The 13,145-nt window shown below is 57.7% G+C and overlaps 2 protein-coding genes across 2 annotated transcripts in view; both read left to right on the top strand.

The window, feature by feature from the left end:
• The first annotated feature begins 296 nt into the window (after positions 1 to 296).
• Positions 297 to 13,145, top strand: part of LOC140627721 (probable bifunctional dTTP/UTP pyrophosphatase/methyltransferase protein) — a 60,591-nt gene continuing 47,742 nt past the window's right edge. The window contains exon 1 of the mRNA XM_072816263.1: positions 297 to 433. The gene's annotated coding sequence lies outside the window, so the exon portion shown is untranslated. The remainder of the gene's footprint in view (positions 434 to 13,145) is intronic.
• Positions 297 to 13,145, top strand: part of LOC140627722 (S-geranylgeranyl-glutathione receptor P2RY8-like) — a 36,929-nt gene continuing 24,080 nt past the window's right edge. Inside the window, exon 1 of the mRNA XM_072816265.1 lies at positions 297 to 433. The gene's annotated coding sequence lies outside the window, so the exon portion shown is untranslated. The remainder of the gene's footprint in view (positions 434 to 13,145) is intronic.

The following is a 13,145-nucleotide window of genomic DNA, read 5'->3' on the forward strand; positions in this document are numbered from 1 at the left end:
GGTTGCGGGGCGGCGCGCCCCGGGGCTGCAGGGTCTCCCCGCCGCCTGGCGCGAGCTGCCCCCGCCTCCGGGGCTGCGGGGGCCCGCACCCCGCCTCGGGCAGGGCGGCGGGGGAGCCTCCCGGGGCCTGGCCCTCGACAGCGCGCACCGACGGTTCGTTGCACAGGAAATTTCAAAACGAGTTTCCTCTGTACCCACCCTGCCTGCCGGGCGGCTGCGCCCCGGGAGGTGGGAGGTGGGCTCCGCGGCGCATTTGCATTCGCCGCCGGCCCGGGGTGACGTGGGGCGGGAGCGCAGGCCGGGCCTCTGCTGACACGGGCCTTTCCGAGGGGGCCGCCCCTCCGCCGGCAGCCGCGGGCAGAATGAGGACGGCGGGCTTCCTGAGTGCAGGCGCCGGGGCCCCGCGCCGCCGGGCGGCCCTCTGACACTGCAGGTGAGCCCGCGCTGCGCCCGCGCCGCCCTGGGGGCGAGGGGAGGCCCGGCGGCCGCGGCGGGGTGTCGGGGGCGCACGCGGGGGCCACCCCCGGAGCCGCGGCAGCCCCCCGCAGCGCTGCGCCCTGCCCCGGGACCCGGTGCCGAGCCGTTGGGCGCGGAAACTGCCCCCAGCAGCCACAGGGTGGAGGGCACCTGTCCGGGGGCGCAGCCTTGAACGCCACCGCGGGGTCCCGGCGGATCCCCCGAGGCAGTGGGTGTTGCAGCAGGTGCACAGCCGCCCTCCGCCCGCCGCCCCCCAGCACCCTCCGCGTCTAGGCAGCAGGGAGTAGGGCCCCCCCCCCCCCCCCCGCCGCGCTCCTCCGCAGCGGGTCACACGGGAGGACGCCCAATGCTACACCACGTGCTTCTCCGCGCAAACTGAACCCCGCTTCTTGGGGGGGGGGGGAGAACCTGGTCGTGTTGCTGGTGCAGTGCGTGCCCCGGGCTGCGGAGACTGCGGGGACCCGGGGACCCGGGGACCAGGCGCTCCCCTGTCGCCCCAGAAAGACGCCCATGGCGCTGCGGGGAATGTGCCCTCCCCAGTCGCCTCGGGCACGCGCGGCCACGGAGTCTGGGTTTTTTTAATGCTTTTTTTCTTTTTGGAGGTTTCTGTGCTGCCGGCATGGCGTTTCTGTGGCCACTGGCACACCCAGCGTGGGCGCAGGTGGAGGGGTGTGTCCCTGCCATGGCGCCCAGTGCCGGTGATGGCGCCCGGGAGGATGGATGTGAGCCGCCGGAGGGTGCTGGGTTCTGCATGACGTCCCCAATATCCTGGCTGGGGCCCTGACCCAGGGTGCGGGTAGGGCAGCTGGGCCCTCTGCAAGGCTCATCTGGGACCCCTAACCTGGGGTGTGGGTGGGGCAGCCGGGCCCTTGCAAGGCTCACCTGGGACCCCTGACCTGGGTGCAGGTGGGGCAGCTGAGCCCTCTGCAAGGCTCACCTGGGACCCCTGACCCGGGATGCGGGTGGGGCAGCTGGGCCCTCTGCAAGGCTCACCTGGGACCCCTGATCCGGGATGCAGGTGGGGCAGCTGGGCCCTCTGCAAGGCTCACCTGGGACCCCTACCCAACCATTCACTGTGTTGTTGTGTTCAGGACAAGGCAGTGGTGGGCAGGAAGGGACAGTTGGTGACAGGGTAGCAGGTAGCAGGTGGGTAAACACCACTCACTGCCCCCCTGGAGAACCCCTTGGCCGGGCAGGTGGGCCCTGCCTGTGCCTCCTCTTGCTGTCACCACCGGCCGGCAATGCACCGCGGCTGCGGGCCCCCCTTTCAAATTCCCCTTCATGGCTCTGGAGCCGACAGGGTGGGTGGGCAGGATCCGGAGAGCCCCATGTGCACCTGCCACCGCGCGCTGCCTCCCCGACTTGGAGCCCCCAGGAGGTGATCCCTACCTGCCACGGCCCCTATTGGCTTCTCCCCTGGGGCCAAGAACACCACAGGGAATCAAGACCCTGTGACCGTGTTCAGGGAGCAGCTGCAGGGACGTCCCTGGGGACATTAATCTGGGCATTAAAGAAGTCGTCACGTGCCAGGCTCTGTGCTGTTTTGGGCAGAGGGGAAAAATTCAAAATATTGAGATGCAGACCTGGGCTCCAGATTGCAAGGCGCTGAGGTGGGAAGAAATCCAGGAGGGCTTCCCGGACGAGGGTTTCCCTCGCCGGGTCCATGTGGTGCCAGGGATGTTGTGAATGGGAGCAGGGGTGGGGACCGGCTGTGTGTGTGTTCCGCGTGGGACCGGGGACGATCCCAAGAGGAAGGTCACATTTTAGCACCCATCCTAGAAAAGCCACAGAAGCTTCCAGAATCAAGTCTCAGATACACACAGGACCAGGGCATGGTCTCTCTGATAGGGCACTGGTGGCATTCAGGCTGTGTTACTCTGTTGTGCACTCTAGGGCATTGGGTGGCGTCCCTGGTCTGCACTTGCCAGACGCCAGTACCATTTCTTCCTCCCACATTGGGCTGTCCAGAAACATCTGCAGGCATTGCCCTATGTCCCCTGGGGTGAGAGGCTAAGTCGCGACTGGTCATGAACCACCGTGATACAGATGATAGATAGAGATGGATAGGTGGGTGGACAGATAACAGATAGATATGGGTGGATAGGTGGACAGATAACTGGATGAATGGATGGATAGATGATGGATACACAACAGATAGATATGGATGGACAGTTGGGTGGATGGATGGGCCGATGGATGGATGGAGGGATGGATAGATGAAGGTATGGATGGAGGAATGAAAGAGTGGATGGTGATGGGTGAATTCATGGATAAGTGGAAGGATGGATGGATGCATGGATGGGTTGATGGATGGATGGGAAGATGGATGGATGCATGCATGGATGGATGGATAAAGGGTTGGGTGGATGGGTTGTTGGGTGAGTGCATGATCAATGGAAGGATGGATGGAAGGATGGATGGGTATGTGGAGGGATGGATGGAGGGATAGAGGGCTGGGTGGAGGATGCATGGATGGATAAAGGGTTGGGTGGATGGGTTGCTGGGTGAGTGCATGGGTCAATGGAAGGATGCATGGAGCACTGGGTGCATGGATGGGTGCCGGGTGCATGGACCAATGAACCAAGAACAGATGTAGGTTGCCAGTCCCTCTGTTGGGATCTGTCTCTTACAGCAGCTGTGACAAATGAGCCCAGGCTGGCGGCAGGAATACGGGAGACGCTCTGGCGCTCTGCACAGGCGATGGCCGCACAGCCTGCTGGGTGCACCCAAAGCCACGGCAGTGCGCACTTTAACATGGAGCGCTGTGTCTCGGTGTCCAAAAGAGAGGGCGGAAGAAAACAGCTGTCCAGTGCCCGTGCTCTTACTTCCTCGTCCCATGCCCTGCACACTGTCTGCAGGACACACTGGCAGGGTGCTGGGTGGGTGCCCCGGGCTCTGACTCACGCTCACAGGAAGCTGGCGAAGGGGCGTTCCTGAAAGCCCCGCCACGAGAGGCACAGCCCCGGCTACGGCTGGCCGGTTTCCTTCCCTGAGCCCAGCCCCCTCCCAAATAAACACTGCCCTCGCCATGCCACTCGTAAGCGGGCGTGCAAACGGCGGCCTGGCCCAGTTTCTGCACGTGGGGTCTGTGCAGCGCGTCCTCCCGCCTGTGGTTTTCGTTTCTAGCTCCTGCCTTCCTCGCCGCTGGGTTCCGCGCAGGCTGCTCTGCCCAGGTGCCAGGCTCTCTGCACATCGCTGTCGGTGAAGACGGATCGTAGGGGAGAGAAGATGGGGGAGCAGGGAGATTGTGAAGGGAGCAGAGAAATGTTGAGGGACGCAGACTTTTTGGGAACAGAGCTAATTGGAGATGCGCGGTAAAGATCACGGCCCCGTGGTCCGCGTTCGGGGATCTCAGTGGGGTCACAGGGATGGGCTGAGCGCACTTTCCCCGAGCATGGTGACGGGCCACAGGGGCGCAGCCAGAGTGACCCCACTCACAGCATTTGACCTAGACTCCAGCCCAACACAAGAATCGCCCTCAGATCCTCTTTCCCAGTAAGAGTAGTTTCCATTTTGCTCATCACATCAGACAACTTCCTTAGTGCCTTGTACTTGTCCTCAGACTCTGGGAAGCAGGATGTCAACCCCAGGTCAGGTGCCTGGGACTTCCCGAATGGCACTTGGGGGACACGGGCCTGAGCCCCTACCTGGTGTCATCCCTACGTGTCCACCAGGCGTGCACCAAACACCCCACCTGCCTTCTCTGCACCCACCCAGCAGCAGACTACAGACTCCACGCCATGCCCAGGCTCTGTGACCCCTTCTTCTGATCTGGGCATGTGCAGTAGCCCCGGCACACTTGGGTACGACCCACCGTGTTACACCTCATGCACCCACATGGCACGCCCCACGACAGGTCCCCATACAAACACAGAGACCACAGGACACAGCGATTCCACTCACAAGCATGTACCCCAGACAATTCAAAACGGCCTCGAACAGGTGCTTCATCTTGGCGGCATGGTTCCCACCACCAAGCGTAGGGGGAAACCCAGACCCCCCATCAACGGAAGGAGGGATGAATATACTCAGAGAATGAATGGGGTGGGGCCGTGTATGACTGGGATATAAGTCAATCATTATTGGTGCTGCTGGGAGGGGCAATGAGGATGGGGATGTCCTAGTCCATTGGGGTGACCATAGCTAAACACCACAGGCAGACATTGATTCCTGACAGCTTTGGAGGCCGGAAGCCTGAGGTCAGGGTGTGGCTGATTTTGTGTCTGGGGAAAGCCCGCTTCCTGGTCTACAGTGATCTCTGTGCTGCCTGCTGAGGGAGGGAGGGTGGATACGAAGTGTCCACAGGAAGCACCAGTGGTGCCCTGATGTGGCCTGGGGATTGAATAGAATGGGAACTACTGTCCTAATGTTGGGGGCAGGGAGACCAGCCACGTAGATTTGCCTGGGAAGCAGGGGGTCCTAAGAGGCAGGACTTTGGGAACCAGCATGGGGACCATCCCAGCAAAATGCGTTTGGGAGCTGAGTGGTGGACCCCGAGAGTATGTGTCCATGTCCCAATCAGCCAGAAGCTGTGGAGCTTATGTAGAAACAGGGTCTTTGCAGATGGGATGATGGGAAGGCTCTGAGATGAGGTCATCATGGATCAGGTGGCCCTAAAAGCGATGAGGGGGGTCCTTGTAAGACACAGAGGAGGAGACATAGACCCAGAGGAGGAGCCACATGAGGATGGAGGCGGAGATGGGAGGTGCAGATACAGGATAAGATTGGATAGATAGCTAGATAATAGGTAGATGGAGATGGAGAGCGAGACGAGAGATGCATAGGTGGATGGATGGATGGAGGGATGGATGGATGATGGATGGATGGATGATGGATGGAGAGATGGATGGATGGATAGAGGGATGGATGGATGATGGATGGAGAGATGGATGGATAGATACACGTAATAGATGGTTAAATATGATGGATGGATAGATACATAGATATGATGGATGGGTGGATGGATGAATTGATTAGATGATGGATGAATAGAGATGGATGGATGGATGGATGGATGGATGGATGGATGGATGGAGGAATGGATAGAGGGAGGGATGGATGGATGGAGGGATGGATAAATAGACAGTCGCTCATGCTAGACAAGGACTTCTAGCCTCACCAGTGCTGACATCTGGGGCTGGATGCCTCTCTGGTGTGGGTGTCCTGGGCACTGTGGATGCTGAGCAGCATCTCTGGTCCCAGGAGCACCCCCCATTCCAGTGTGACCAGCAGAAATTTCCATGGACATTGCAGAGCATGCACTGGGGGCCCAGTCACCCCCAGGCAGAAACTCCTTTGCCCACGCTGAACCTGGTCAGGCAGGCACATTGGCTACATCTTACGGGCCGACCACCCACATCATTGAGGGACAGTGGCTTCTTCTTGGGGTCTTGGGAACATCCAATGATACTGAGAAGAAAAATCCACACACGTTTCAAATGCAGTGTGTTAGCACCGAGGCCAGCCTGGGTTGGGGGGGGGGTTCCTCCCTGAAGCCCCAGGGTATCTGTCTGGGACTCTGTGATGAGGATGGATCAGGAACAGCCTCTGAGCTCATGTGAAGCCCAGGATGTGGTACATGGGGACCACGCGCCCCCTGGATGGCCCCTCCATGGACCGCACATGGTGTGGCCTCTCCGTGAGCAGGTGTGTGCAAGGTGGGGCCTGCCATGAGTTTGTGTCTTCCGTGCAGATCCTCAAACACCACCAGCTGTGCATCTGACCACGGCCACACCATGACCTAAGGCTTAACCTCTATTTCCTCTTCCATGACACGACAAAAATACTATTCTCTCCCCTGCTCTCGTGGGTACCGTGCTCACACACAGGCCCCAGGTGACATAGGCTGCGCAGATACCCTGCAAATGACATGCCCTTGAGCGACAGGAGAGGACTCAGCTTGGCAGCTTAGCTTCGGGCCGTGGCTTCACCCAACGTCAGCTCAGCACTCCGTGTGATGCGTATATGGTTACTCCGTGGGGCCTTGTGAGTGAAATCCGCTCTGTGGCTCCGCCACGGAAAAACACGTCAAGTTAGGGAACAAGCATTATTAGCTCCGTGACTGGCTTCTGGTATCAAAGCTGGGTGGGTGCCCGGGTTTTCACACCACAGCCTGGTTTGGTGAGTGACAGACGGGGGCTGATGCTCTGAAGGACTCAAGCGAGTCAAGGTGATTCCACCATGGCTTCAAGCACGTACCCAGGGCCTCCTCCATCTCCCCACCTTCTGGACCCTCCTGACTGCTCAGGAGCAGGTGGTGGGTTGCATCTGGAGAACGGCCTCCAGGCCCCTGCTGGTGGTGGGACGGAGTTCCCGGGATGTTCTGACTGGAACCAGGGACCCAGTCCCTGAACTTTTCCCAAGACCAAGGTGTCCATCTCCTTGGGCTGGCCTACCCCTTGGGGCCCCGGGTCTCTGATGCTTCTGGCAAGGTTGCATCTCAACATCTGCCTACGTCTCATCTGGGTTGAGCTGCCCTGATTCATGCCCGGCGCTTCCACGTTAGCTGATTCTGTCGTTGAACATCCCGGGGTCTGCCTGGAGAGGGGATGTGCAGTTCATAGGCTACGTGGGCTATGTCTTTGGAACGCAGGGGGTCTTAGAAGTAGGAGAGAGAAAGGCATTCAGCTTCTGCACGGGAAAAAATTAGGATCAGCACCTAGGGTGTTGCTGCTCGGGGGGGTTGTGTATTGATGGACATTCTCAACAGACGTAGACTGGGGTGGTTGGTTTTTTTGTGTGAACATGACCTCGGGGGTGCATCTGGGTGTGTCTGGGTGAGAGGAGCCTTGCATCAGGGGACTGAGTAGGGCAGACGGCCTTCCCTAGGATGTGTGGGCCGCGTGCAATCCTGCAATCCTTTCCCGGCCCGCGGAGAACAGAAGGTGGGTGAAGGAGAATCAGCTCCCTCTGCCTCACTGTCTCCAAGCTGAGATGTGTGTCCTCTCCTGCCTTCAGAGTGGGGGGTTCCCAGTCTGCTTTCCTGGGCCTCCCGCTGCAGACAGGAGACCGTGGGGCTTCTCACCCTCCAGAATCATGTGAGCCAATTCCTTTAAGAGATCTCTTCCTATATATGTCAATTGTGTGTCTCCTACTGTTTCTCTGAGGAATGCTGGCTCACATAAGAGGCAGAGGATGGGAAGATGGATGGATGGATGGATGGATAGATAGATGGTGGTGGATGAGTGGAAAGTTGGATAGATATGATGGATGGATATGATGGATGGATCGATGGATCAATGGATGGATCAATGGATGGATCAACAAATATGGATGGATGGATGGATGGATGGATGGATAGATAGATGGATGGATGATGGATCAATGGATGGATCAATGGATGGATCAATGGATGGATCAACAAATATGATGGAGGGATGGATGGATAGATAAGAGATTATGGATGGATATGATGGATGGATGGATGGATGGATGGATGGATGGATGATGGATCAATGAATGGATCAATGGATGGATCAATGGATATGATGAATGAATGGATGGATAGATAAGAGATTATGGATGGATGGATGGATAGATAGATAGCATGGATGGATGGATGGATGGGTAGATTGATGGATGGATGGATCAATGGATGAAAATGATGGATAGATGGATAAATGCTAGGTAATGGATAGATAGGTGGATGGATAGATGGATAGATAGGTAGATGGTAGACGGAAAGATCTGTATCTACCCCAGGGACAGACAGATAAAGAAAAAGAGATATTTTAAGGAATGGACTCATAGGACTGTGGAGGCCGGCAAGTCTGAAGTCTGCAGGGTCGACCAGCAGGCTGAGCCCCAGGGAAATGCGGATGCTGCATCCTGAGTGTGAAAGACACATGGACACAGATTTCCTGCTTCATCACAGCAGGTCCGTCTGTTTCCTCCGATGGCCTTCAACTGATCAGACAAGGGCCACCCATTCCCAAGAAGGAGGGCCGCCTGCCTTACTCGAAGTCCGTGGATTGAAATGCTAATCCCATCCAAACGAAATGCCCACGGCAACCTGTAGACTCGCGTCTGACCACAGATGTGGATACCGTGGTGCCGCCAAGTGGACACACAACACCACTGTCACGTGGCAGAGAGGCAACATGGCTTGTTATGTTTTGGTTTTCGCACTCACCTTTGTGTGAATGTATCCTCTCATTTCTCACCTCCCCCCCCCCCCGGTTTTATTGAGATATAACTGACACCTAATGATGCGTGAGCCACAGGTGGACAATCTAATAATACAGCGTGTGACATGCACATTCGAAGCTTTGTTCGAATCGATAAACACGGTTTTCGGTTATTCAGGTTCGGAGGGAATAAGAAAGAACCCTCCGGATAGTTTACGGGGTGAAAGAAAGACGACGGCAGACGTCTCCTCTTGCATTTTCTTAATCTAACTCATGATCGTCTGAGCTTCTTCCCTGGAAACCAAAGTGACATTTTTCATGACGTCCGCAGAAACTCATCAGAAGTATCAGGACACGATGGCTCAAGTTTTCAATTTTCTTTCCTGGGGTGAATGTTGTGAAATCCAGCAAGTAGGGTATGAAATGTGGTTGCAAAGACCCCACAGATGAACAGAGGGGCCCACTGCCCACTGTGGGATCCTCATCGCTGTCTTCGCATAGAGATAAAGATCTGCTTCTCATGATATTATCAGTTTTGCAACACTCAACCCAGTGGCCTCCACACGACCCAGGAAACCCAGCCCCTGTCCTGCCTCGGAGAGGCCCTTCGGTTCACGGTGGGAGGTGGGGTGTGAGGTTGTGCATCGGCAGGAGCACACGCCACCCTGGTAAGAAGATGCGTGCGCATGGGGAAGTGATAGGTTCCTCATTAGGCAGCGAGCTCACAGAACAAGGTGTCTACTTCGAGAGGTACCAGACCAACGTGTGAACGTGGATAGGTTGCCCTTGTGGATACGGGACCGGGTTATTATGGGGTGAATTCCATCCCTGGAGAATTCAGCTGTCGGAGTCCTCACCCCGAGACTCAGGATAGGACCCCAGTCATAGGGGTGTTGCAGGTGTCATTAGGTAAAACGAAGGTCACCGTGGAGTATGGTGGGTCCCTACTCTGATATGACCGGTGTCCTTATGAAAGGGAGAAATTTGGGCGCAGACCCAGAGGGATGACCAAGGGAGGACACAGGGAGAAGTTGGGGTCTACACGTCAAGGAGAGAGACCTCAAGAGGAACCAGCCTGGCCCCCCCACCCCAGATCTCAGATTCTCAGCCTCCAAGATGGGGAGACACAGGTATTGGTTCATTCTTCCATGAGAAAATAAGTCGCAGATGCAGGTAGTGTTTATAGCAACCGCAGGAAGCCCGTACCGTCGGGATGAGTTCCTACACAGCGTCAGGACGCCAACCACCGTGGTTTTCTTCTCTGCTTCCTGCCCCCAACCTGCGACTTCTCAGAAGTGGAGACCAGTCCCGCAGAGGAGAAAACACCACCAGCGTCTGGGGGAGGATGGCCTGTCTCCCCTGGAGCCCTCGTTGGCCTGCGGGCCTCAGTGTGGTGTGTGGGCGACTTTGGCGGGGGGTAGGGGGGGGACTCGCGGTGTCCAGCTGGGACCTCCAGCTGGGACCTTGTAGGGACAGACGGACGGGCATGCACTGCTCCATGGCATTGGGTCTCCCGTCAACTATCCAATGGGGTGCCCCAGGGGTCAGAGGCCATGATGATTATATGGACAGGCCTCAGGCCTCAGGCCTGGATTTCCTCATCTAAACGCTGGACCCCACGGGCGTAAGGATCAGCTCTGCACAGTCACCAAAGAGGGGGTCTGCTGGGTCTGCAGCAAACCTCACACATTTCAAAGGCTTGAACGCTTTCCCTATATGGCTTTCCCACCCCGACTGAGCTGGAAACCGTTAACAAACGGCTGACCCTAGAGTCTTCCACTGCTGGACCCTTCTGAGTAACCCACAGGCCAAAAATGGTGATAAAACCTGGAAGGATTTTTGAATGATTGGCATCGCCGGCAGACACGGCCCTAGAGGTGCCCACATCCTTGTCCCCACGTGGTAGGGACACTGCCGTAGGCGCCTCCGGGATCTGGAAAAGGCGGGGAAACAGATTTTTCCCTTAGCACAGCCACGAGGAACCAGCTCTGCCAACGCGTCAACGTGCAGCTGGGGAAATGGATGTGGGGTTCCGGCCACGACAAGGGCAAGAGCACAGACACCTGTCGTGTGAAGCCTGTGGTGGTTGTTACAGCGTGAGGGTCACGCACGGGATGATTAAGACCCAGGGCATCGGGGATCCCTGGGTGGCGCAGCGATTTGGCGCCTGCCTTTGGCCCAGGGCATGATCCTGGAGACCCGGGATCGAATCCCACATCGGGCTCCCGGTGCATGGAGCCTGCTTCTCCCTCTGCCTGTGTCTCTGCCTCTCTCTCTCTCTCTCTCTCTCTCTCTCTCTGTGACTATCATAAATAAATAAAGAAAAAAATATTTAAAAAAAAGACCCAGGGCATCAAAGCACCTCGTGGGTGGAACCAAAGCGGGGAACAGAGGCAAATTCATAGCCTCGAATCCATATGTGACACAAGAAGAAAGATCGGCGTGCTCACGGCCCAAGATTCCATCTGAAGGATCTAGAAAGGACGAGCTGAATCCAAAATAAAGGAGAAAGAAGGAAATGATGAGGGGCACCTGGGTGGCTCAGTGGCCAAGCATCCGCTTTTGGCTCAGGTCATGACTCCGGGGGTCCTAGGATCAAGTCCCACATTAGGTTCCCCGCAGGGAGCCTGCTTCTCCCTCTGCCTGTGTCTCTACGTCTCTCTGTGTCTCTCATGAATAAATAAATTTTTTAAAAAAGGGAAAATGATGAAATGACATCAGTAGAACTGGGGGGAAAAAAAAAAACATGTACAGAACGGGAAGAAAAAATACGTGGGGCTTATCCTATAGCTGTGGGATCCCGGGTTGGGGTAACGCTGGCGCCCGCCGCACAGGGTTGTTTTAAGGGCTCACCTCAGCTGCACCCGCTAGGAAGTGGCCGCCAAACGCCCACCATTTCCCATCAGTCCCGGCAGAGCCAGCGCCGCCTCGGGTCGCGGAAACACCTTCCGAAAGCAGCGCTCGTTTGCCACCAAAGCGTCGCGGCCACGTGTCGGCCTCCCGAGCAGAGCCGTCAGAACCAGGGAGCCACTAAACTAAACAGAACAAAACGACGAATTCCCGACACACGTGTGAGATCCCGAGCCCCGTGGTTGAGTTCGATCGGGTCATGGATCACTTAACGCGCGGTTGCGTGCCCCGAGCTGCCTTCGGTGACGACTGGGCGCCTGGTGTCCTCGTAGGTAGGAAGGCTAGTGGGGGGATTGTTGGGGGAGCGGAAGTTCTCAGGCCCCCAGCGGTCTGGGGGGGCTGCGGCGAGGTGGGAGCGGGCACATTCCCGGTGAGATGCTCCCGTTGGTTGCAGAGACCGTTTGGCCGGGATGGCCGTGAGCGCCGGGTTCTCCCGCCTTGCACACGGACCCTGAAGCCTGGAGCACCCCGTCACCCAGATCACCCTTCTGGAAAACACAAAAGCCGAAATGTCGGGGTCCGTCGGAGGTTGTCTGACCTTCTGACGCACGCGCGACCACCTACAAACCAAGGCCGTCTCCGAGCGCTGCGCCCTCCCGGCTCGGAGTCTCCGTGTCTCCGTGTGCGAAGACTGAGGGCGCAAGGGGTCGGAGATGCCCAGGGCACCCGGGATCTTGCCCTCGTTGGGGAGGGGGCAGCACACTGGGGGGGGGCGCGAGGATGGGGCGCACACGGAACTCGTTTTAGATCAGCTGGTGACAACGGAAATAAGGCGGTTTCTTTTCCAAGCGACGTGGGACGGAAACGCGAGCTCCGAAAGTGGTAAATTCTCCGTGAAGAAGAGGAAGAAACCCGACTAGGACGCGTCCCCCGGCGGCCCTGGAGGAGATGCCCAGCTCGCTCATATCCAACACCAGGACCCCGAAATGTGAAGGATCCCGCGGCGCGCGGTCCTGGGGGCACCTGTGTCGATGGCCGGGGAAGTGACTCGTTCACCAAGCAGGTGCACGGGCCCGCGCGGGGGAAGCTCTGGATTCACGGGAGGCTGACGACAAAACGGGCATTTTCCCTTTAAAATCCCTTTAAAATCCTCCGTCCTCCCCGTCCCAGAGAGGGAAGAGCTGCCAGTTGGACGCACGGACACTTTTCAACGTGGCAGGGCCATTTGCCACTCGTTTGTGGATTCATGGCGGGGAATCCCACGGATTGTGCACGATTTCCACACCCCCCGCAGGTGGACGTGTCACCCCACGAGTTGGCCAAGACGTTGGTGGAGCGAGTCGTGGAGGCTCCGTACGGGGACACCGAGTCCTCCTCCTGGGCGCCTTGTAAGGCGAGTGCCGGCTGCAGCGCCGAAGGGAAGCGAACAGGAGCTGAAGCCGCGCCTTTCGCGGGGCGACGTTCCGTGTTATTCCGAGTGTGGGAAAACCTTGGCCACAGTCCAAGCTCATTCGGGAAGTGACATCGGCGACGTTTCTCACCACCGGGTCTCATCGTGGCGGGTCAGAGCGTGGGATGTATTCACGTCCCTCGCATCAGCGGGACCAGGATGTCCGCCGACTCAGAAGCAGCCTTTGAGCCCGGAGGCCGGCCCGGCGGACAGGAAGTGAAACACACGCGTGCACACCTGTT

The sequence above is a fragment of the Canis lupus genome, chromosome X (assembly GCF_048164855.1).
Source record: "Canis lupus baileyi chromosome X, mCanLup2.hap1, whole genome shotgun sequence".
NCBI classification, from domain to species: domain Eukaryota; kingdom Metazoa; phylum Chordata; class Mammalia; order Carnivora; family Canidae; genus Canis; species Canis lupus.